The sequence below is a fragment of the Hyla sarda genome, chromosome 3 (assembly GCF_029499605.1).
Source record: "Hyla sarda isolate aHylSar1 chromosome 3, aHylSar1.hap1, whole genome shotgun sequence".
NCBI classification, from domain to species: Eukaryota; Metazoa; Chordata; class Amphibia; order Anura; family Hylidae; genus Hyla; species Hyla sarda.
The window spans coordinates 331,411,484-331,437,647 of record NC_079191.1 but is presented as its reverse complement, the minus strand read 5'-3'; the positions used below and the strand labels follow the sequence as shown (position 1 = coordinate 331,437,647).

The 26,164-nt window shown below is 43.9% G+C and overlaps 1 long non-coding RNA gene across 1 annotated transcript in view; it reads left to right on the top strand.

Moving 5' to 3' along the window:
• The window catches only part of LOC130362578 (uncharacterized), a 104,798-nt gene extending 82,780 nt beyond the window's left edge, over nt 1-22,018 (top strand). The window contains exon 3 of the long non-coding RNA XR_008891475.1: nt 21,772-22,018. This is a non-coding gene — a long non-coding RNA (uncharacterized LOC130362578). The remainder of the gene's footprint in view (nt 1-21,771) is intronic.
• The last annotated feature ends 4,146 nt before the right edge of the window (nt 22,019-26,164 follow it).

Genomic DNA, 26,164 nt, shown 5'->3' with positions numbered 1-26,164 from the left:
ATATTTTTTTTATTCTTTATATTTCTTTAGATATGGTATCCGGATTTTATTTCACTATTATTATTTATTATTTTTATACCTAATCTTATATTTTTATAATTAATGATATTGAGACATCCATAGGCTAAGTGGGGCTTTTAGATGGCTTGCATTTATATGGTTTCATATGGTTTTCTATTGTATTATGAGACATATTCTATGATTGGCCACTATGGGCAATGAATACCCACCTCCCCATGAGTATACCACTCCCACAAGAAGGACGGAAGTCCGAATCGGTCATAGGGGTGGACGTCTCCTAGCTGCGCTCTCTGCTCACACATGTGGGCATTTTATTTTGTGGGTTGCTGCAATAATATTAGTCTGTATTTGTATATTTATGCACTTGTGATATATGCACTTTATTTTTCTATATTATTGGTGTCAGGAACCGGACTGGAAGCGGGTAGTGGATCCTCTGTGTTAGTGAGGCGATGGCGTGGGCCGTACCAGGGGACTGGTTCTAAGAAGTTACTGGTTTTCACCAGAGCGCGCCGCAAGACGGGATGGACTTGCTGCGGCGGTAACTCCCAGGTCGTATCCCCCCGATAGCGACTCAACCTCACTAACAGCTGAGATAGGCGTAGTACACAAGGACAAGGTGAAGGCGTAGCAAAAGGTCAAGGCAGGCGGCAAGGTTCGTAGTCAGGGACAAAGGCAAGGGTCTGGATACACAGGCTTGGGAACACACAGAACGCTTTCTCAGGGCACTAGGCAACAAGATCTGGCAAGGACAGGAAGGGGAAGTGGGTTTTTATGTGTTTGGGAGTGATTAGCACTGATTGGGCCCTTTAAATTTCAGAGAGCCGGCGCTCGCCCTAGAGAGCGGGGCCACGCGCGCCGGGACGTGACAGCAGGGGAATGGGGCAGGTGAGAGGACTGGGATGCGACCCGCGGGCAGGCGCGTCCCGCCATGCGGATCGCATCCCCACAGGTGATAACAGAGCAGCGCTCCCGGTCAGCGGGTCTGACCGGGGCACTGCACGTTGAAGAACGCCGCAAGCGCTCCGGGGTAACAATTGGATGTTTGTTAATGCTGCTTGAGCAAGCTCACAAATCCATATTTATGATTTATGTGCTCATATTTGCTCTATTTTTGTGGGTGAACACACCCCTATTTTGGTGATGTCATCACTTGGTTGCACATAAATATGCTGTATATGCACTGAGATATAATGCTTGAGAAAGGTCCTGATTGTGGACCGAAACATTGCACTTTTGTTTGATGAGTGAATAAAACACCATTTAGATTGAATCCTGCTTTGGCGTGCCGCTTCATTGTTCTATATATCTGGATTGTTCTGGGACTGTGAGTCAAGCCCCCTGGAGCTGAGCACCCACTGGGACTAAAAGTCCATCACAGTGCCAATCCATCTTTTATTTCTCTACACCAGAATCCAAGATGTCTCAACAGAACATTTCAGAGCATTACACCACCTCATATAGCTTGTCTTCCTCCAGAAGCGTATTCTGACACCATCTCTCCCTCAAGCAAGTGAGGCACACATACTTGGTTATCACCGGATGTAAAAGAAAATGGGAGTTAACATACCAGATCACCTTTCCTAATTGCCCCGTGATTCTGATGCTCACATGCCCATTGTAGATGATTTCAGTGATGGACAGGCGGTTAGCATGGGTATTCTGACTGCAGCTATGGAGTACTAAACACAGCAACTTGTGATGGACTGTGCGTTCTGACACCATTCTATTATTGCCAGCATTACATTTTTTTTTTATTTTTTTTTTTGCAATTTAAGCTGCAATAGCTCTTCTGTGGGACTTGACCAAATTGCTAGTCTCTATTTCTCACCAATTTAAATGAGTCCCAACAACTCTGTATACCAGTTGTACTTCCTACGTCTTAGTGTATTGAAGGATTAGTCAATGCTGTACAATATGACACTGTGGTAACCCAGTCCAGAATCACGTGTTCTTCTGTACTCCTGTCCATCCTGTGTGGCAGATGCTGCTCAATGTCCGTCATGGGTCTCCTCTCCTCAGAAATCTGTATAAAGCCCTATATAATATACTGTCATATAAGGGTTAATGTATTTGTATTATCTATGCATCTGTTGCCTTAAATCTATTGTTGTCAAGGACCTTGTTGTTAAGAGGAGTATGTAGTGGTGAACATGTGACTTATCTGGCCAATATGATCTCTCTAAATTCCACCCATATATAGTGAGGTCAGAGTTCAGCACTCTCTCTTGAGTCTTTGCTGACATACAGTTTGGTGAGGAGTGAAGTCTGTCTGTGCGGTGGATCTGAAAGGAGGCCTGAGTCCAGCAACCACGCATCTACTACAAGTCAGCCCCACTACCGAGGTGAAAGTCACTGCCTTGCGGTAAGCCCACAGTTTTGGGTATATTATACAAGTCAAGTCAGTAAGCTAGTCAAGTCCAAGTCTCTAAAGTACAGCATGGGCTGAATCAGTCATATACAGCACAATCAACTATGAGTCCCAGCATGCCGATAAGCTTCCCTAAGTTCACCCTGCAACTCCTTCATGCTAATCTAAGCTGTAATGGATTGTACCATCTTTCCAACCTCAGTAAAGCAAGCCAGTTAACCGTAACCTTGAGCAGAATGTTATTGTTTGCCCCGTGCCTGGCACAGATGAAGCTGGCCTACCTCGGGTGTTGTATAGGTCAACCACGCCCTGGGGAGCGACTGAAGAGGATGCACCACTGATGAGTTTCCGGCCGACGGCCATTGCTGTGACAAACTTTCAGTCAGCAGCCAACTTGCTAGAGACTGGTATAAAAAGCAGAGTGCAGCCAGACCTCTTCAGTCTGCAAAGTTGGTGAGCAGAGCAAGATGGCAGGGACATGAGAGACCAGGAGGCCAGGTGGCCAGCGCCCAGAAAGCCGCAGCGGCTGCAGCTCAAGTCTTCCAGGAGCTTGTGGACCAGTTGCAGAAGCTCTCTTTGGAAGAAGATGAGTGTCGGAAAGTCTCCCTGCCGGAGAGGGATGAGCAGTGGTCGGATACACCGGATGGCGGAACACCATCGTTGAGACGGGAGCATCACCTGTGAGGCTGTCACAGCACCACCGGACCTGGGGATCCTGGACAGAGATCTACACTGAGGAATCTGGAGTGAGTACCCCGGCTGAGGCCAATTTTTCTACTCCCTCGTCCAGCTCCAGCCCCAAGTCTGCCACCCAGGTACAGAAGCCCACAGCACACCCCCAAATCACCCCCAATTCCACAATGGGTTTTCAGTGACGAGCCACAGCTTATCCAATATACATGACAGTACCTCCTGCCCCTACCAGACAGGGAGCATTCCCCAATCCCTGCAGCAGTGTCCAAGTTAGCTGAGCAGGAGGCCCAAGCTGCTGTTATAGTGGAAGAGATGAGAGAGAAAAGAAGGAGGGAGTTACCTTTTGAGGTGTGACAGGGACACGAGGGACAAGAAGACATCAAGTACCTAGAATGCCTGTACATCAGAATGTTGAATTCCCCAGAGAGGGAGAGCCACCCCTAGAACGGCGGAGAGCTACAGTTTTCAAATTTGATCAGTTCAAGGGATTTGGCACATTGATTGACTGCTGCCACAGTGGCATGGTGTTGGTTAACAGGGCGGCAGTCAAACGGGACAATCTCGAAAACACCTCTACACTTCCTGGAGAACGGGGAGATCGTGGAGTATATACCAGTCCAAAGTGCATAAGGGGAGTGGGTGGCAGCTGTGACCCGACCCAAGAATCCCACACAGCTCCCCTTTGCATACTTCCCATCCGGGGACTGGAACGCTGATCCCATTGGTCTACTGTCCCCCAATGTGAAAGGCTATGTCAAGGAAGAAGAGTTCCTGCCGGAGATTCCAGCGATGGCGCCTCAGTATGTACCTGGAGCCAAGAAGAAGATGTCTGCAGATGTGCCCAGGCCTACTTCTTGTGTTAAGGAGATTTGGCCTACTCATCGGGCACCAACTTAAGTGCCTCAGCCTATTACTGCTGAGGAGGAGGTTTGGCCAGTCCATCAGGCACCAACCATTTGCCCCCCAGTGACAAAAGCCGCCTCAGTTCAGATGGTGGTCACTGTGAGTCCCACCATCGCTCACTCTAATGTCTCCAAGGTGGCGTGAAACACCAGAGTCAATCCCATGGAGGGGGCATAATGCCGTGGTTCCCGCTATATGACCCAGCCGAGGAAGAGTGGCGGATCGGCGGTACTGGGATGGAAAGTATCCTAGTTAAGTGTCGCATATACAACCTGTTTTCTCTGAACGGATTCATGTCATGAGACTTGAAGTATTTTTCTGGAGTACCACTATTTTTTTTTTTTTGCAGCGTTTAAGCAACTGTACCTGGCATTTCTGCCAATAACTATAACTGCAACTGTATTTGTAAGCATGTGCCTGGCTTTGGCCGTAAACCTCTAAAGACTACAGTACCCTGAACTTTGCAGGGTGCCACCTTAAATCACAGGGTAAAAACAAAGATGGTGTGGAACTATTAAACCCTTAACGATAATGGACATGAATGTACATCATGGTGCGGTGGTACTTAACATACCATGACGTACATTTACGTCATGAACATGATCGCGAGCAACGGACCAGTACTTGCGCCATGTGCGGCAGGTCCCGGCTGTTATCAAGAGCTGGGGACCCGACAGTTATGGCGGACATCAGCGATTGCGCCGCCATTAACCCCTCAGATGCCGTGATCAATACAGATCACGGCATCTCAGGCAGTGCAGTCAGAAAAAGGGGTGATCAGAATGCGCGCGGTGCTGTCGCAGGGATCCGATCATCCAGCATGCTGGCCGGAGGTCCCCTCATCGGCCTCCGTCCATCTCCAGGGGTCTTCTGCTCTGGTCTGAGATCGAGCAGACCAGAGCAGAAGATTACCAATGACACTGATCAGTACTATGCTCTATGCGTAGCACTGAACAGTATTAGCAATCAAATGATTGCAATAAATAGTCTGCTATGGGGACAAAAAAAGTGTAAAGAAAAACTTAAAAAATAAAAAAATAAAAATAAAAAAAGTTAAACATTTTAAAAAATCCCCTCCAACCGTTTTTTCTATTTTACCCCCAAAAAGCGTTTTTTTTTTTTTTATAGGGATATTTGTTATTGACGCGGGTGTAAATGTCCGAACTATCAAAGTATGATGTTAATTATCCCGTATGGTTAACAGCGTAAACGTAAAAAAAAGTCCTAAATTGCTGCTTTTGTGTCACATCATATTCCAAATTAAGTTAATAACAAATGTATAAAAATCGATATATACGCAAATGTGGTATCAATAAAAAGTACAGATCACTGCACAAAAATTTGCCCTCAAACCCTCGATTATACGAAAAAATTAAAAAGTTTTAGATTGTCAAAATAGAGGGATTTTAAACTTACTAATTTGGTTAAAAAGTTTGAGGTTTTTTTAAGCGGTACAATGATGGTGGTGGTGGTGATGTATGCAGTACTAATGCGCTAAAACTGTACAGAATGTATATATAAAAATTGTTATGTTAACCTATATTGTGTCCTCTGTCTTTATGTCAGCAGGATTGGTCATGCAGAAGGTATCCTGACCAAGAATAGCCTTACCTTGTAGCTAAAATTTGCACACACAACAAATGTACATATTACTAGTCAGTAAGAAAATGTATGTAGCATTACAATATGATTGTATAGCCTGCAAGAAAGGTATACATATAAAAATGTATAATAGCCAGGAATGTATATATTGCATAAAGTGTACAGATTAAGTTAATGTACAGTATAAAAATGTCTTAAGTCAGGACTGTTACCTTATAATCAGTATGTATATATTAAAGTCCATATCAATACTGAAATGTGTATTGTCAGTACTAATTGTTTTTCCTATCCACTGTGCTCAGGGTTTTCTGAGTGGCCACAGAGTCATTGTCTAATATATTGTCAGTATATTCAATAATACTATGTGACGGGGAGAAGTAGCAAACAAGCCGATGGGCCCTGTTAGCACAGGCATCGGGGTAGAAAGTCTCCGACAGCCCGATCCGATAAATGTCTAATGCGTATATGCTTTCATCTATGTAAATCTGCTATTATCAGTATCAGCAAATGTTTATAAGCTTTAAAATGTCAGTACCAGTTATATAATTAAGTGTTGGTACCAAGATACAAAGGACCCTTCATAACAAACCGTTACACCAACCGTTATCTTTCTCTATTACAAAGGACTTTGTTCTATTCATTTGAGTATGTAAGGACATTCGTAAAAATGCCACATGTACTCTTACAACTGTTCATTACCCTGTGACGGACATTGCATTAATGCCCCAGGAACAATTTTCTTGTTCTAACCAAGGCCCTTTAGGCCATTTTCACACCATCTGCCCTCCAGGACATTACGCCGAGGACGGCTTTCCTCTAGAGAGGAAGTTTATGGTGACCCAGTACAGAATCACGTGTTCTTATGTACTCCTGCCCATCCTGTGTGGCAGATGCTGCTCAATGTCCGTCATGGGTCCCCTCTCCTCAGAAATCTCTATAATGCACTATATAATATACAGTCATATAAGGGTTAATGTATTTGTGTTATCAATGCATCTGTTGCCTTAAATCTATTGTTGTCAAGGACCTTGTTGTTAAGGGGAGTATGTAGTGGGGAACATGTGACTTATCCAGCCAATGGGATCTCTCTAAATTACTCCCATATACTGTATAGTGAGGTCAGAGTTCAGCTCTCTCCCTTGAGTCTTTGCTGAGATATAGTTTGGTGAGGAGTCTATCTGTGAGGTGGATCTGAAAGGAGACCTTAGTCCAGTAACCACGCATCTACAAGTAAGCCCCACTACTGAGGTGAAAGTCAAAGCCTACAGTCTTGGGGATATTATACAAGTCAAGTCAGCAAGCTAGTCAAGTCCAAGTCTCTAAAGTAAAGCGTGGGCTGAATCAGTCATATACAGCACAATCAACTATAAGTCACAGCAAGCCTATAAGCTTCCATAAGTTCATCCTGCAACTCCTTCACCCTAATCTGAGCTGTAATGGATTGTATGATCTTTCCAATCTCAGTAAAGCAAGCCGGTTAACCGTAACCTTGTGTCAGAGTGATTATTTGCCCCGTGCCTTGCACAGGTGAATCTGGCCTACCTCAGGTGTTGTATAGGTCAATCACGCCCTGGCGTCATAATAAGGTTAATTACACATTACCCCATCCGACACTACAATAAGTCCCAGCTTTATTGAGCACACTTAAAAGAGCGGGGATTTATAACCATGATTCCTCGCTTTTGTACCATGCATAGCAAAATGCCCACATATTCTAGTCAGACTGATTAATTGGTTATATTTGTAAAACTGGGCTGTGTGAAGCTTTAGAAAGGACCCTAAGCAGCCTTTTTAAATTCTATAGTTATACCCCAACGTAGTCAAACTTCAAAGGGCCATGCCCTCAGGTAACAAAGACACGCAGGATACATTTCCACACAACACATAATAAAAACTTCAGTACCCATATGAAATGAGGGGGACCTAGCCTTTCTCCCATGACAACCCTTTGTTTTCTTAAAGTTTTTCAAAGTCTCGAAGCAAATAGGAAGCAAAAAGCTGAAGAAAAAAAAGGAAGGAGGTAAAAGATCAAAAAAAGCAAAGGAGGGGAGAGGGGGAAGGAAGAAAAGAAGAAGCTAAGAACATAAAGCCTCTGTCAAAACAGCCCTACATCATGAAGGGCATATCAGTAGTATAAAGGGAACTAAGTCATGTGTAGCAGTCGTGTGGGATCATGGGGCCAATAACAAATCTGGGGAGGTCAGCAATACAGGAGAAGGCTCTGTCACAGGCAGAAAGTTTGAGCTACAATCATCTCAACATCTGCTGCATTGGGGCAATGGTGTCAGCTGCCTCACCAAATATCAGTTGGGTAGCTACATGGAGAATCTCTAAAAAGGGGCAAAAAAAACTCCAGGTCTTCAGGGTTCTAGAAAGCAAAGGTGGAATTGTCCTTTCGAACTGTAAGATGAAAAAAATAGCCCTAGTGGTGTGAGGCCCCCATTTCCCTGATCTTGGTCAGGAGAAGTATAAGCTGTCGTCTTAGGATGCAGCTGGAAACATCAGGGAAGAGATGACTCTCTGACCCCTCAAAGACAAGTTGGTTAGTGTCCCATACACAGGCGAGAATGTGCCCTTTATACGATCTTCATAGAAGTATCAAATATATAATGTTAATTACCCCATATGGTGAACAGCGTAAACATAAAAAAAAAAAAATTAATAAAAAAATTGCTGCTGTTTTGTCACATTCCAAAAATGTTTTATAAAGTCACATATACGCAAAAGTGGTACCACTAAAAGATGCAGATCATGGTGCAAAAATATTCCCTCATACAGCCCCGGATACGGAAGAATCTGACAACTATAGGTGGTCAAAATATTATTTTGTTTAACCCTTTAAGGACATAGCGTTTTCTGTTTTTGCACTTTCGTTTTTTCCTCCTTACCTTTTAACCCCTTAACGACGCAGGACGTATATTTACGTCCTGCGCCGGCTCCCGCGATATGAAGCGGGGGCGCGCCGCGATCCCGCATCATATCGCGGCGGTCCCGGCGCTCATCAACGGCCGGGACCCGCGGCTAATACCACACATCGCCGATCGCAGCGATGTGCGGTATTAACCCTTTAGCCGCTTCTAAAGTGAAAGTGAAAGTGACCCGGCTGCTCAGTCGGGCTGTTCGGGACCGCCGCGGTGAAATCGCGGCGTCCCGAACAGCTGACAGGACACCCGGAGGGCCCTTACCTGCCTCCTTGGTGTCCGATCGGCGAATGACTGCTCCGTGCCTGAGATCCAGGCAGGAGCAGTCAAGCGCCGATAACACTGATCACAGGCATGTTAATACACGCCTGTGATCTGTGTAAAAGATCAGTGTGTGCAGTGTTATAGGTCCCTATGGGACCTATAACACTGCAAAAAAAATGTAAAAAAAAAGTGTTAATAAAGGTCATTTAACCCCTTCCCTAATAAAAGTTTGAATCACCCCCCTTTTCCCATAAAAAAAATGAAACAGTGTAAAGTGGTATCGCCGCGTGCGTAAATGTCCGAACTATAAAAAAATATCATTAATTAAACCGCACGGTCAATGGCGTACACGCAAAAAAATTCCAAAGTCAAAAAAAGCGCATTCTGAAAGTGTTTTTTCTTGACATAGTCTACTTTAACATTGTGGTAAATTTTCGTTGATACTTGCATCATTTCTTGGTGAAAAATTGCTAAATTTCATGAAAAATTTAAAAATTTTAGAAGCTCTCTGCATCTAAGAAAAATAGACATACCAAAGAAATTTTGATTAACATATACAATATGTCTACATTATGTTCACCCAATACAAGAGAAAGGAATCACTGTGAACCAGTGCACACCCAAAAATTATAATGTAATCAGTATTCTTTATTGTACAAAAAGCATACGCACAAAAACATCACTATATAATGACAACAGGACATCTAAAACATTTAAAAGACCCATAAAAGGGACAAAATCACAACACGGGGAGGGGCCATGAACCCTGGACCCCTGGTCCTGTCCTGCAAAAATTTGTAGAAATAACTTACAGTGCTTCTACTGAAAAAAGTGCAAAGAATACAATAATATACCTAATGCTGAATACAATAATATACCAAACAGTAAATGTGATAAATACCAATATATAAATCCAAGCAGCTGAGTGTCGCAATGCAGGACAAGACCACTGGACCTGGTGGTCCTGTCCTGCATTGTGACACTCAGCTGCTCCTCTGTCTGTGGTTTGCTACTTATTTTTATATACTTTCTTTGGACTTATATATTGGTATTTATCACATTTACTGTTTGGTATATTATTGTATTCAGCACCATTGCACTTTTTTGAGTAGCAGCACTGTAAGTTATTTCTACTAATTGTTGCAGGACAGGACCAGGGGTCCGGGGGTTCTTGGCCCCTCCCCGGAGTTGCAGAGCGGGGGGGGGAAATTAACTTTAATCCCCCCCCCCCCTGCACGTACCACCTCGCTCCTATCATATTTTTCGGGTGATCGGGTCACCAGAGACCCTATCAGCCTGGAAAAGCCGTGTGAATATATAAATCCAAGCAGCTGAGTGTCGCAATGCAGGACAAGACCACTGGACCTGGTGGTCCTGTCCTGCATTGTGACACTCAGCTGCTCCTCTGTCTGTGGTTTGCTACTTATTTTTAAATACTTACTTTGGACTTATATATTGGTATTTATCACATTTACTGTTTGGTATATTATTGTATTCAGCACCATTGCACTTTTTTCAGTAGCAGCACTGTAAGTTATTTCTACCAATTGTTGCAGGACAGGACCAGGGGTCCGGGGGTTCTTGGCCCCTCCCTGGAGTTGCAGAGCGGGGGGGGGAATTAACTTTAATCCCCCCCCCCCCCCCCCCCTGCACGTACCACCTCGCTCCTATCATATTTTTCGGGTGATCGGGTCACCAGAGACCCTATCAGCCTGGAAAAGCCGTGTTTTTCCAGCCAGAATTGAGGGGGGGTGCCTGCTGAGATCATTCATCGAGGACCACGGGGGTATCAGAATAGTTCCTAAAAAAGCCTGGACCCTGGGGTACATGTTATCCCCAAGTTTGATTGTATCTGCCACTGGAGAAACAAGCATTTGGTCAAAAACTCAAGGTTTTTACAGGTGTGGTGCGAACAGGTGCTGCGCCTGTAAATTTGCTAAACCGTTCAAAGAATATACTAATCCCTGCCATACCAAAACGTATTCCATCAAAAAACATCTAAATTGTGACACTACAAATTGTGTATATGTCATTGAATGCCGAGAATGTGATAAAAAATATGTGGGGTGTACCACTTGAAAACCTAAAACACGACTCCTGGAGCATATCAATGACATTGCAAATACTGGCCCTAGGAATCGATCTAGTGCATCTTTGCATTTTATTCAAGAAAATAACAAAAGTTAGGATTCCATTGCAGTATATGCTATTGAAAAAGTGGTGTTAGGTGCCCGAGGTGGAGATATTCAATGCTTCATTTTGGAACGTGAAGCCTACAGGAAGTTTAACCTTAATTCCAGAATGCCAGCAGGGTTGAATTGATGTTGAGAGTTTCTATTTTATTAACCTGCTGCAGCTCTCAGGTTCTTATTCACATTCATTTCAGTTCCATTTTATCACAACATTCACATTCATCCATTCATGTCTATTCTTATTCATTCAAACATCATGTTATTTTTCTCATTTTAGTATGCAGTATCTCTCCATTTATTTCTATTGTTCATTTTTTTCTCCTGTTTAAGCCTTGTTCTTGTTCACACATAGTTTTTCCTTCCCCTTGAGATTATTTTATTATACTGATATGGGAGACCTATAGGAAACAACTAGGAGCTGGCAGCATTTGAACAGGGTGATTTATTCACACGTTTATATATTTACAATTTCTTACCAGTGATCTTGAACTTGAACGAATGCAGACCAATGTTCACACAATGTTTCTATGTGCATCACTATGCAGTTCCTTCCCCCTATCCAAGGGCTGGTTCGCAATTAACTTTTAATTAAGTGCATCTGTGTATGTCAGCATTTAAAGGGGTTATCCACCATAAGGTGATTTTAGTACGTACCTGGCAGACAGTAATGGACATACTTAGGAAGGATCTAAGCTTGTCTTGGGGCTAAATGGCTATGTCATGAGATTACCATAACACTGTGGCTAGTTTTTTTGTGAATTTGTATTTCCTGTTTGACTTATGTTTTTTTTTACTACAAATCCCACAATGCCATTTTCCTTCCTCCCACACATCAGCCATCCCACCCATTGAAACAAAAGACCTGTGGTTTTCAATCAGGGTGCCTACAGCTGTTGCATTAGTTGCAGATTGATCACTCCACCCATTGAAGCAGACAGGCTCCCTGTCATCAGGTGACTAGTGAGTCAGGTCTCGGCCGCATTGCAGCCTGGGAAAAATCTGAGACAACAGTCATTTTGTATGGTGATAAAAATAAATATTGGGGTGAAAATCACAGAAGAATTGTGAGAAAACCATCACACACACAGGTACAGGCACTATATTATGAACTACACTAACTTTACAGCCCTTGTAGCATAGTCAAATAAAAAAAAACTGGAATACCCCTTTAATGAAAAATGTACTGCGTAGAAACATAAGCCCCTAAAATTTACAAAATAGCGGAGGTTTTTTCAATTTTGTCACACAATTATATTTTTTTCTTTCTCGCTGTAGATTTTGGGGTAAAATAACTGATGTCATTACAAAGTAGAATTGGTGGTGCAAAAAAATAAGCCATCATATGGATTTTTAGGTGCAAAATTGAAAGAGTTATGATTTTTAACCCCTTAAGGACTCAGGGTTTTTCCGTTTTTGCACTTTCGTTTTTTCCTCCTTACCTTTTAAAAATCATAACCCTTTAAATTTTCCACCTAAAAATCCATATTATGGCTTATTTTTTGCGTCGCCAATTCTACTTTGCAGTGACATTAGTCATTTTACCCAAAAATCCACGGCGAAATGGAAAAAAAAATCATTGTGCGACAAAATCGAAGAAAAAACACCATTTTGTAACTTTTGGGGGCTTCCGTTTCTACGCAGTGCATATTTCGGTAAAAATTACACCTTATCATTATTCTACATATACAACACTACTTACACGTCGTCGCCCCCCCCTATAAAAATGAAAAACATCTCATACGGCAGTGTTTCCTAAAGGGTGCCTCCAGCTGTTGCAAAACCAAAACTCCCAGTATTGCCGGACAGCCATACACTGTCCTGGCAGGCTGGGAGTCTTGCAACAGCTGGAGGCACCCTGTTTGGGAAACACTGCTGTAGGGTTTTACTGTAGGTAACCGGGTCCGCCCCTATTGCAAATTCCTTATTTAGGCCTCAAATGCGCATGGCACTCTCTTACTTCAGAGCCCTGTGGTATTTCAAGGCAACAGTTTAGGGTCACATATGGGGTATTTCCGTACTCGGTAGAAATTGCACTACAAATTTTGGGGATTTTTTTCTCCTTTTACCCCTAATGAAAAAGTAAAGTTGGGGGCTACACCAGCATGTTAGTGTAAAAAAAAGAGGTAAAAGGAGAAAATGACCCCCAAAATTTGTAACACAATTTCTTCTGAGTACGGAAATACCCCATATGTGTACGTAAAATGCTCTGCGGACGAACTACATGGCTCAGAAGTGAGAGAGCGCCATGTACATTTGAGGCCTAAATTGCTGATTTGCACAGGGGTGGCTGATCGGTTACAGCGGTTCTGACATGAACGGAAAAAAAAAACACCCACATTTGACCCCATTTTGGAAACTACACCCCTCACGGAATGTAACAAGGGGTATAGTGAGCCTCAACACCCTTCAGGTCTTTGACAAATTTTCGTTAAAGTTGGACATGAAAATTAAAAAAAATAAAATTTCCCCCTGAAATGCTGGCATTACCCCAAATTTTTCATTTTCACAAGGGGTAATAGGAAAAAAAAAACAATTTGTAACCCCATTTCTTCTGAGTATATAAATACCCCATATGTGGAAGTAAAGTGCTCTGCGGGTGAACTACAATGCTCAGAAGAGAAGGAGCGCCATTGGGCTTTTTGAGAGAGAATTAGGCTGGAAATGAAGGCTATGTGTGTTTACAAAGCCCCCATGGTGCCAGAACAGTGGACCCCCTCCACATGTGACCCCGTTTTGGAAACTACACCCCTCAAAAAATGTAACAAGGGGTTAAGTGAGCATTTATGCCCCACAGATGTTTGACAGATTGTTTGAACAGTTGTCCGTAAAAATGAAAAATCTAATTTTTCATTTGCACAGCCCACTGTTCCAAAGATCTGTCAAATGCCAGTGGGGTATAAATGCTCACTGCACCCTTTATTAAGTTCAGTGAGGGGTGTAGTTTCCAAAATAGTATGCCATGTGGTTTTGTTTTACTGTTCTGGCATCATGGGGGCTTCCTAAATGCAACATGCCCCCATAAACCATTTCAGCAAAATTCGCTCTCCAAAAGCCCAATGTTGCTCCTTCCCTTCTGAGCCCTCTAGTGCACCCACAGAACACTTTACATACACATATGAGGATTTTTCCTTACTCGAGAGAAATGGGGTTACAAATTTTGTGGGGCATTTTCTCCTATTACTCCTTGTGAAAATGAAAAGTTTTGGGTAACACATGCATTTCAGTGTTAAAAATCTAATTTTACGTGCCTTGAGGGGTGTAGTTTCCAAAATAGTATGCCATGTGGGTATTTTGTGCTGTTCTGTCACCCTAGGGGCTTCCTAAATGCGACATGCCCCCCCAAAACCATTTCAGCAAAATGTGCTTTCCTAAAGCACCCATTGGAGCATCCGGGGTAGTGATGTGGGATCCCACTGGGAACATACTTGATACAATGAGACTGACACAGCCTGAAGTGAACTAACTTATATAGTAAGTAGCAAATGAACAACATACATAGGATAATACAATAGTGAAACACAGATAGGAATGCAATTTGGATTTTCCTCACCCACCCACTAGCACACCTGTGGCCCACCCCCTTATCTTTGCCCTAATGGCCGTTGGTGCACATTGGAGTGTTGGGGCCCTTATAAGTCCTGCTCCGCAGTGTCACTGAAGCAGCCTGTGCTGTTTAACATCCACACTGGAAATCAGAGTCTTTACTTTGAGTAAGGAGACAGATGCCCTGTAGTGGAACAGGGAAGAGGCTTTAGGCTTACCCTCACAACACCATTAACTAGGTCAATCCAGCAGCAGTCTCCTCTCACTGTATTCAACAGACGTCGGGACTCAGTGCTTGTCTCTGCCAGCAGGTCTCTCTCTCAGCTGGTGTGTTCCTGTGTGAAGCCAGTTCTCTCAGCTAGGTGATGTCTCTGTGGTGCAGTCTCTCACAGCTTTTTCTCTGGCTGAGCTTGTGGTCGTCTGAGCAAATCCTCAGGGCACAGGACCTGTGTGATGTCACAATCATGTGACAAAAGTCTCCACCAATCAGCATTATCTCTCATGAAATGGCTGCTAATCATGTGATCACAGCTCCAGTCTTTATTAACAGCATACTAGTTCATTTGTGGTCACCATCCGCCATCTACTGGGCATTTCAGATAATGCAGCCAACTCCACAGGGGTTACATATGCAACAAAAAGTGGTATGAGAGAGACATCCCCCCTCCAAACGAGGAGGAGGTCACCTATATACATCCCATACCACTTTATGTTGCATGAGTACGCATTATGTACTGAGAAGATGTAGGACTCCTCCCAGTACAATATTGTCAGATTTGTGAGAGAGGGGGAATGGCGAGTATCCATGGAAACTCCACTTTGTTGCAGAAAAAAACAATCAAAGGAAAAAACAATTGGGAGTAATTAAGAACCATGTTGATTTCAAGATTAAATGTTTAACCTCCAATGTGTACATGCTGTATTTGTGAAGATGAAATTTCTGGGTTTCCATTACAATCGGCCAGGGTATGCTGGTGTATAAAGAAGATACATCACATGTAAGTCAATGCCAGTCTGATTCCAAGACCAAACCGTGCAGATTGCAAAGGACATCCCTGGAATCTTGGAGTTATACCGGTACTCTTTGAACTAAAGGTTGGAGCATTTGATCATCCCACAACGATAATCTTTCTAGGAAGGATCCACTACACGAGACAATGGGTCTCATGTGTAGGGGATTTAACCCCTTGTGGGTTTTAGGTAATGCATACATTATGGGTGTTGGGGATTGTTCTACACAAATATTCTGCCTCTTTTTGTTTCAATACATTGCATGATACTCCCTTAGTAATTCCCTTAATTCCATTTGAAAAGACTTGGATGGATCACCTTGTAATAGTAAATATGTGTTGGAATCTGACAGCAAAAGATTAATGGACTCTAAATATTTATTTTTGTCCACAATCAGACATTTTAATCGTGATGGCTTTGAAGGATTATAACTCCTTCAAAGCTTGGCATTCATTTAAGCTTAAATTATGTTTTTTATGGGGGTGTGAGTCAAGATTTTTGCGTAATTCAACCAAGTCAGCTTCTACTTTATTTTGAAAGGGATCCATGCCTGAGGTTCTAGATTGAATGGGATAGAAGTATGGATTTTTATTTTTATGGAATAAATTCCTAATTTTAGAAGAGGAATCTGGGCATGATTCAGATCCTGTAAAGATAACAAAGCTTGCTCTTCAATAAAATTCATACCTCTATACTCATTGTTAACATTTAAAGTATAATCCACAACAGATGTATCAGATGCCAAAACATGTTTTTTTATGGTAAGTAACCGAACAAACTTGTTCACATCACATAAGGTGGAATAAACATCAAATGAGTTGGTAGGTGAAAAACTTAGGCCCCATGCTAGCAATGAAACATGTTCATTTGAGAGAGTCCTGGAAGACAAATTGAGTACATCTCATATGGGATCCAATTGATCCGGCAAAGTGGAAAGTCTCTGCACTATAGATTTTTAAGTATGTTTATGTCCTGCTCTTCTTACTTTTTGGGAGTTTTTTGTTTGGTGCTGGGTTTCTCGGCCTTGCGAGAATAAGAAGGTCGATTAGTTTGCTGCGTAGAAGGATTTTCAGACTCTGTGCTGGCTCCGTTGTCTGAGTCCAATTTAGACGAGCTAAAGTAGACCTTTGGTTTTGCAGTAGGTTTGTTTTTTTGGTCAGTTGTATTTTTCTTCTTCAGAATTGATCTGGGTGTCGTTTCCATTTTCTCCCATTCATATTCCTGCTTTAGAGCTCGGTCACACTTAAACTTGATTTTTTTTTTTTACTTGGATGATGTGTCCCTCCATTTAAGATATGTTATCATTCATTTTACGCATGAGCTCATTATAATCTGAAAAGTCTTTAAAGGCCAAGGCATCCTGTTGCAATTTGTCTATTTCATGCTGTAGCTCTTCCAACTTTAGATTCTCATATTTTAAGATGATATTCACTGAATATACAGTTAATGCTTCATTCCACTCATCCACCATTTGTTGGCAATATACAGTAGTGGGAATCTTTCTGAGGTGAAGGCCTTGGAATTATCTGTTTCTCCTGGTAATTTTTAATGGTCTCATGATCCCACCATATTCAAGTTTCTTGACTCAGGAGTTTTTCCAGATCATGTAGCAATACTTTTAAGTCCACTTGTGTGATCTCCTCCTGGGCAGAGGAGGAGAATAATCAAAGGCCAAGAGGATATATACATTTCAAACAGGGTCCCAGACAGTAAGGAGGCATTCCCCCTTTACAAGTACTCATACAAATGAGAAATTTGACATCAGACAATTCGCTAATTGTGAGACTAGGGGGGTAGTTTACTTACTAACATGTGGATGCCCACTTAAATGCGGGTAAGACTTATAGATCATGGAAAAAACGCCTACAGGAACATCTGGGTGACATCAAATTTGTAAGAGAAACACCTATAGGTAAACACTTTGCAGAATACCATCAAAGCCAGACAGATTTAAAGCACAAGTGATTGAAGTTATACTGCCCACCACCTAAAAGAGGTGGGAGTTGGGATAAGTGTCTACTTCAGTGAGAAGCTGAACGGACATTTAAGTTACAAAGTGTCAGACCTCACTGACTTAATGATTCCATATCATACACATGTTTCATATAGCTAAATGTAATAGATATAGGATGTTTTCACACATTTTGCTAAAATATTGGTCATAGTTCAATCAGGTTATCCTTACTTTAATTGCATCAATGTTTGTATTCTTAGGATATAGGTCCGTATGAATAGATAAATAAGAACCTCTACGTGGATTGCGTTGTACCTTGATTATTTGTCTTCTTTTAAGTTCCGGCTTGCAGTCAGTATAGACTGCGATGACATGGAACGCAGGATAGGATTGCTCACCTAGCATTGCCAAGCTAATCAGAACGAGGCGTGGAACGGTACCTCCTGATTCGTTACCCAGTACCTGTTTAGCCTCGCTCTGGTTTTTACCTGATCGTGAGTGTGGAGTATATGCCACAGTTTTGTAATGTCCACACTGGCGATTGGATAACTGAACGAGGTCGGGAGGAGCCTATGGAATGGAATGAATTTAGCAGTACCAGACTAAACATCAGCGTAGTGAAATGGACTATTACTTCTAATACCATACACCGTTATCTGCCTCTATGCTGCTGTGGTCACTGAAGTATATGTATATATAATATTTTTTTCTTTTTAAATGTATCTTTATTACTCCATTTCAATAACAGTAGTTAAACATTCTTCATAAAATTACACTTTCATTTTCTTCACATATTAACAATATTATAACATTTTTAAACCCCCCTCCCTATACACTTTTCAAATCTGGTTCCAGTGCCCTGTCCGACCCATATCACCAGCATCTATTCTCATTACTAATTTCAATAATCCCTCCTCTCTCCTCCCCCTCCAATATCCCACCCATAATCGTTAGGTAAAAAATTATATCAATACAAAAAAAAAAACTAATATTAACCCCTCCCCCTCCCGGAAAAACAAAAAAATAGGCACGCGGATATAATAGTCACATCTTAAATGATCGTAATCAAGAGAAAGTTCCAGCTGGCACTGCTGCCCCTTCCCGGGTACGAATCTCTCCCCAATCCTACTCTCTCCTGAATGATAACAACAGCACAGTCACCTGCTGGCGCTTGCTATACTGGTGGTGCACAGACTTCAAAAGGGTTCAAGTATCCATGCAATGTGTCTCGGATAGACAGAAAGAAAGAAAGACAGCAGCTCACCACAGAATACAAAGCAAGCTTCTTTTATTTCCAGCATGTGCAGGTTACAAACAAAGAATGCAGGTGCTCTTCCAAACAACTGCACGAACAATGTCCGTTTTGCACTGTGTGCTTCTTCCGGTTCGTTGTCGTAGTATCCCCACCTCCCTTATATACCTCCCCCCCAATTAGGACTTCAATCGGAGTAGGAGCATCACCTTCTTGCGACTGACTCTACTACATCATATCCGTAATGACATCACTCCAGTGAGCGGTCAGATGTCGTCGTTGCTGTGGATACGGACAGGACACAACGCACGGTGCCGAAAGTTACATTGGTAAATACTTCATCAGCTGATCCGCTCGAGCCTCCCTCGTATACACAGCAAACCGGCATCACATGTCGGGGAGGAAACAAAAAGGGAGGTTAGTACAACTCTGTGAATTACTAATTAAAACAAAGTACAAGACAATGATTAGAAGGAGGACAAGGCGGGGGCGGGGCAGGGGGTCCAAATCGCCGGCAGAAGAGCCAGAAGTGGAAACAAGTCTCCTGGAGATAATGGACACGGGTAAGATAGACCTTATAAACATTATAAATCTGACTGATTTCACCATACCAGAAGACTGCATTAAGTTGTTGTCGAAGGGACTGAACTTTAGCATTGTGAAACCATTTGACGAGGTGGAATTCCAGATAGACTTGTTCAAATCTGTCAGGAAGATGGGACTTAGGAAGTTTTTCAGTAAAAATAGTATGCCAGCCCCCAACCCATTATGTGGGGAAAAACCTATCCATATTGGCCCCTTGGGGTTTAGTGTAATGACGGATATGGGGGATGATGTTTTAAAGGGGGCGCATGTATTAATGGAGGTTGAGAATGGTGGCCAGGGTGAGGAACCAGAGGTAACATTTTTCTCTGGGGGCAACAGTTCCACATTCTGTCCACCATTGCAACCTGGAGGCACCCTCGATTTATTTAGTTCACTGGTTACTAAGGATGTTAAAATGTTATTATACCCTAAAGTGGAAGAAAATTTTTCCAGTCGTGAGCATAGGGCATTTAAGTGGTTAAGAGACAGTAAGGAATTGATTTTCCGGAAAGCGGACAAGGGTGGAAACATCGTTGTGCTGTCTAAAGAACAATATAAGGAGGAGGCCCTGAGACAGCTCGGCGATGTTTCCACCTATGCAAAACTATCCAGTGACCCTACCAGTGGGTATGTATCGAGGCTGCAGACCCTGTTAAGATGCTATGTGGAAAGAAAAGTGTTATCTGAAAAAACTGCTACCAAATTATTGCCTAAGTTTCCCAGGAGGCCCTACTTGTACTATCTCCCGAAGGTGCAAAAGTCGCTGAGCCGACCCCTGGGGCGCCCCATCGTCTCGGGGATCAGCTCGGTGATGGAGGGCCTTAGTAAGTACCTTGATTGGTTGCTGCGCCCTCTTTTGTCTGAAATTCCCACTTACCTAGGGGACACCGGGGAATTCCTGTCAGCATTGGACAATGTCCACTGTTTACCAGGAGCAAGTTTAGCATCAGTGGGTGTGGAAAGTCTCTATACCCGGATCCCTCAAGATGTGGGGGTCCGGGTAATTGGAGAATTCCTAGCAGAAATGGAGCTAGAAGCAGACTTGGTTAGTTTTATTTGTGAATCCCTCAGATTTGTATTGGAGCACAATGCTTTCAGGTTCGGGGAGCAATGGTACAGGCAGGTCAGTGGGACAGTGATGGGGACACCCGTCGCATGTTCCCTGGCCAACCTGTACCTTGCTATCTTCGAAAAACTGTTTATTTTCACAGAAAGGAATCCTTTTGTTCGGTATATATCATCCATGTTGAGATATATGGATGATGTATTCATCGTGTGGATGGATGATGAAAGACAATTCACCCAATTTGTGAACTATCTTACCGACAACGGTGACATGAATATGAGGTTTACTCATGTCTTTGGTGGCAAATCGCTGGAATTTCTTGACGTGAGGGTGGAGATTTCTGAGGATGGTTTCATTACGAGTGGGTTTCGTAAGCCCACGGCAGTTAATGCTCTTCTTCATTATGAAAGTTACCATCCCCCTCACGTCAAGAAGTCCATCCCATTTAGCCAGTTTCTGCGGTTAAGGAGATTAAATAATATAGATGATACCTTCGAGAAACAGGCAGAGGAATTGGCAAGGAGATTTGTTAATAGGGGTTACCCTGGAGATATTGTCCAAACGGCTCTAACCAAAGCTCGAAAGTTGGGACGTAAGGCATCTAGACAAAGGAAAAAGAAAGAGGAAGGGATGTCTGACAGGTTTGTGTTCTCCTTCAAGCACAGCCCCATGGACCAGGTCATCCAGACTGCCGTTGAGCGACATTGGCATTTAATTGAAGGGGACTGTGACTTGGGAGACACTGCTGCCAATCGCCCACTTTTTTCGTATAGAAAAACGAAGACTATAGGTAACGTGCTTGGTCCAAATCAGTACAGAGAAAAATCCGACAACTGGTTGAAAAAATTGAGACCCAAGATAATTTTAAATGTAGGCAATGCCAACTATGCCCTTTTAATGCTGAAAATAAGTCTAAGCATTAGTCTCGGGGGGTTCTGGTCAGTACGCGATTTCATCACTTGTAAATCCAGGTATGTTGTATATTTGATTGTCTGCGATTGCGGATTGTTTTACATTGGAAAAACTATAGGGAACTTGAATACCCGTATTAGAGAGCACCATAGGTCTATCACCACCGGAGTTGGCTGTCCCAGATTAATCCAACACGTCCAGGAGGTACATGGCGGGGATCCGTCGGTCCTGAAGTTTTCTGGGCTAGAGTTAGTAGACAATGCCATGAACGGTGGTGATAGAAATAAGATCCTCCTGCAACGTGAAAGCAGGTGGATTCTAAGAACAGGAGCGATGGGCATAGGTGGACTAAATGAAAAAATTGATATGAGCATTTTTCTGTAAAGTAACTTACATTGTTTTTAATCATTGTCTTGTACTTTGTTTTAATTACTAATTCACAGAGTTGTACTAACCTCCCTTTTTGTTTCCTCCCCGACAGTGCGGAAAGGGTCATGTGATGCCGGGTTGCTGTGGATACGAGGGAGGCTCGAGCGGATCAGCAGATGAAGTATTTACCAACGTAACTTCCAGCACCGTGCGTTGCGTCCTGTCAAATATCTACGGCAACAACGACATCTGACCGCGCACTGGAGTGATGTTATCACGGATATGATGTAGTAGAGTCAGTTGCAAGAAGGTGACGCTCCTACTCCAATTGAAGTCCTAATTGGGGGGGAGACATATAAGGGAGGTGGGGATAGTACGACAACGAACCGGAAGAAGCACACTCAGTGCAAAACGGACGTTGTTCGTGCGGTTGTTTGGAAGAGCACCTGCATTCTTTGTTTGTAACCTGCACAAGCTGGAAATAAAAGAAGCTTGCTTTGTATTGTGGTGAGCTGCCGTCTTTCTTTCTGTCTATCCAAGACACATCTTAAATGATGCCAAGTGGACAGTAGCCCTCAAAGACAGGAACACGAAAAAGAACAGAACAGCTCAGAGTACTGGGAACGAAACATCTGCCCCTGTATTAAGTATCACCTATACTCCACAGTTTAATAGAATTAAACGAATCATTAAACGCAACTTACATTATCTAACCCAGGATGAAAATGTATCCATAATTCTTAAACAGGGTCACAGAATAGTTTCTAAAAAAAAGCATGAACCATGGGGGACATGTTATTCCCAAGTTTGATTGTATCTGACAACGGAGAAACCAGCACTTGGTTGAAAACGGAAGGTTTTTATAGGTGGGGTGCGAACAGGTGCCGCACCTGTAAATTTGCTAAACCTTGGAAAGAATATATTAATGCCATGTCATAAGAGATGAGAGGATTTTTGAAAAATTGGATTCGGACGTTTCGCTGAATTATCCGACAAAATTTGGTTCGGTCCTAATTTATTTTCGGCAAATCTGTCTTAAAAACGGCTATTTCTGGCCTACATAGAGCCTTAATAGAGGTTTAGAACAATTTGCCTTGCTGTAACACGCATAGGGTGTGTGCTGGGTTAGTAAAATAATACTGTTATTCAGTATGACATGCAGATTAGCGGCGTCACTATTAGAATCACTGTCGCAGAGCGGCGCAATGACAGAGCCTGGAGGTGGCATCCATATGAGGAGACCATAAAGTGTCTGAATGACACCGCCTGGAGGTGGCCGCAGCATGAGGAGACCATATAGTGGCGTAATGACACAGCGTGCAGGTGATGGCAGCATGAGGAGAACATATAGTGGCTGAATGACACAGCGTGGAGGTGGCAAACGCATGAGGAAACCATATAGTGGATCAATGGCACAGCCTGGAGTTGACGGCAGCAAGAGGAGACCATATAGTGTCTGAATGACACAGCCTGAAGTTGGCGGTAGCATGAGGAGACCATATAGTGGCTGTATGACACAGCCTGGAGTTGGCGGCAGCATGAGGAGACCATATAGTGGCTGAATATGACAGCCTGGATTTAATGGCATCATGAGGAGACCATGTAGTGGCTGAATGACACAGCCTGGAGGTGGCGGAAGCATGAGGAGACCATATAGTTGCAGAATGAGACAGCCTTAAAGTGGCAGCACCATGAGGAGAACATATGGTGGCAGTATGAGACAGCCTGGACATGGCACCAGCATGAGGAGAACATATAGTGGCAATGTGAGACAGCCTGGAGGTGGCATCAGCATGAGGATAGCATATGGTGGCAGAATGAGACAGCCTTGAGGTGGCATCAGCAGCATCAGGAGTCCTGAAATTGACCCGGTGAGTGACGCGGTAGTTGAAATACCAGTACCCAGTGACAAAGGTGGGTGAAAAAAGAAGAACTTGGCATTAGATGTGTGGCATCAGGTGGGTGGCAGGATCAGAATAGTAGATGAGGCAGGTAGGCAGAAGAAAACGGTCTCTTTTGTAAAAGTGTTAGTGTGCACAAGTAAGTATTGAGGATATGCATTACATAAAACTTAACTTTTATTAATATTCTTAGGATAAAATATATGTCCCCAATATTTTTTTGAAGTCAAACAAAAGGAAAGGTGTGCATAAAACACAATGAGCCACCTACACAACCAAGTATTGATGTCATTCAAAGACCTCTAAAAGGTGGAAGGGAACAACTTATGGTTCATTGTAACTGGTGGGTGTAAAAACTTCCCCTGTACTACTCTCGCATTATTAATTCCCTTTTCTCAAAAAGATGAAAGGGAACAACGTATTGTCCATTGTAGCAGGTGGGGGTAAAAAATTCCCCTGTAAGGCCCTACTCTCGCCCTATTAATTCCCTTCTTGGCAAGTGTTACTCGCCCTAAAAAGGGCGGCCCCACACAGAAAACTCTCCCTATGTCCACCTTAAAACCCTGTGAAATGGCAGTGTTTTGTTACGTTATGCGCTCTGGCCGCACACGCTGGGCGTGAGCTCATGGTCCCGTTACCTTCTGCTCTCGGCGGGGCTGGCACTCGCATCACGGCACGTGCCCACATGCGAGCCCCAGTCCATCACTCACCTGGTGCTTCTCCTGCCCCCGCCTCTGCCTCTATGCTCTGTCCCCGTCCCCTAGGGCGAGCTTTAAGATTTAAAGGGCCAGTGCTCTCATTAGTGTAATGTGTGAGTCCTGTGTGACTCCGTTCGCCAGGGCAAAACATGTGAAGAACAGAGTTACAACGCCGTGCCCTACACATGGTATGCTGGAAGGCCACTGAGACTTGTTAGTGCAGTGGAGGCTGAGGACACGGTGGAGGATGAGGAGGCGGAGTCACTCACTGTCACAGGACCAATGGGCTGAGCACGTGGAGGTGGAAGCAGCGTGACCTGTTCAAGTTGCTGTCGTGGCTGTGCAGGAACCACATTCACCCACTGGGCCATTAAGGACATGCATTGTCCCTGACCATAGTTATAGCTCCAGATGTCGGTGCTGCCGTGCACTTTGGTACACACCAACAGGCTCAAGGACCGGCCCACCTTCTGTTCCACAAAATTGTGCAGGGCTGGTTATGCCTTTTCACAAAGAAATGACAGCTTGGGACTCTCCACCTTGGCTCGGCACAAGCCATCAGTTCTCTGAAAGGTGCAGAGTCCACCCCTTGAAAAGGGAGGGACTGCAGCACCAGCAACTTGGAGAGGATCAAATTCAGCTTCTGTGCTGTTGGATGAGTGGGCGCATACTGTTTCTCTTGGAATTGGCTTCGTCAATAGATTGCTGGCGGAATGACTGACTCAAAGTAGGAGGAGCAGGAGCATCTGGAGCGACAAAAGATGTGTATGACACACAGCTTCCTTCGGCTAAGATGGTGAAGCCTTGGCTGGCTGAAACAGGGAGTGGCGTGCCACTGGGTGATGCAGCAGGCTGGACCACCACATCGGAGCCACGGTTCTCCCAGGCCGCCTTATGGTGACGCTGCATATGTTGACGCAGGGCCGTGGTGCCAACATTGGGACCCTGGCCATGCTTCACCTTCTGCCGATACATCTTGCATGTGGCCATGTTAACCTCCTCCGGATGCTTGATGAAAAACTGCCACACTGCCAAATAGCTGATTTTTCCCACCAACAGTCCGCACTGATTGATTGCTACTGCCGCAGTCTCCAGGGACCCCTGTTCCACTACCTCCCAGGAAGGTAGGCTTCCGCAAAGCAGGTGGTCTACCCTGGGCACATTTGGCTCCAGACTTTCCACTTCTGCCAACATGCTGACTGCCAACCATGCTACCACCTTGCTGGCTCAGCTGCTGCCTCTCGGGCAACCTGCAACCCTCTTCTCCTGATGATGATGAAGCCCCTTCTACAACCAGCTCCCAAATGCGATCGACTTCATCACCATCGAGTTGTGTCTGCACGTTACTGATGTCCTACTCAGGTTCCTCAACAGTGTCTACTTCAGGAGCTCGCAACGATCGAAACACCACCTCCCAAGCCACTCTCCCCATCACTACTTGCCCGCCTAGCGGAGGAAGCGGCGGGTGGCTCATCCACTTCTTGGCTGGGCAGTAGCTGCTAAATGTCCTCTAGTAGATCGTCCTCACTAAATAGTGGAGCTGAACCCACAGCATAAGATACTTCTGTGGGGGAGGGAACAGCATAGGACAGAAGCAATGGGAGGACAGGGACTGCTCCCGGACCATACCAACTGAGGGTTGTGTCTGAGGAATCCACCAACTGTTAACTTGGGGTGTCAGATGTCACTTGTGATAAAGGGGATGACCGTGTTAACCAATCGATGACGGCAGATGGGTTGCTGGTCAAGACACGACTGCTAGCTGATACCGGGAGCTCAGGCTTCTCACTGCGACTCCTACTGCCACTCGACTCTAGTCTGCTGCGACCTCTGCCTGATGAATTTAGGCCTCTGCCACTCCTCTGTTCACATCCTGCCGCTTCTCTTCCTGACATGCTTAGTGCGT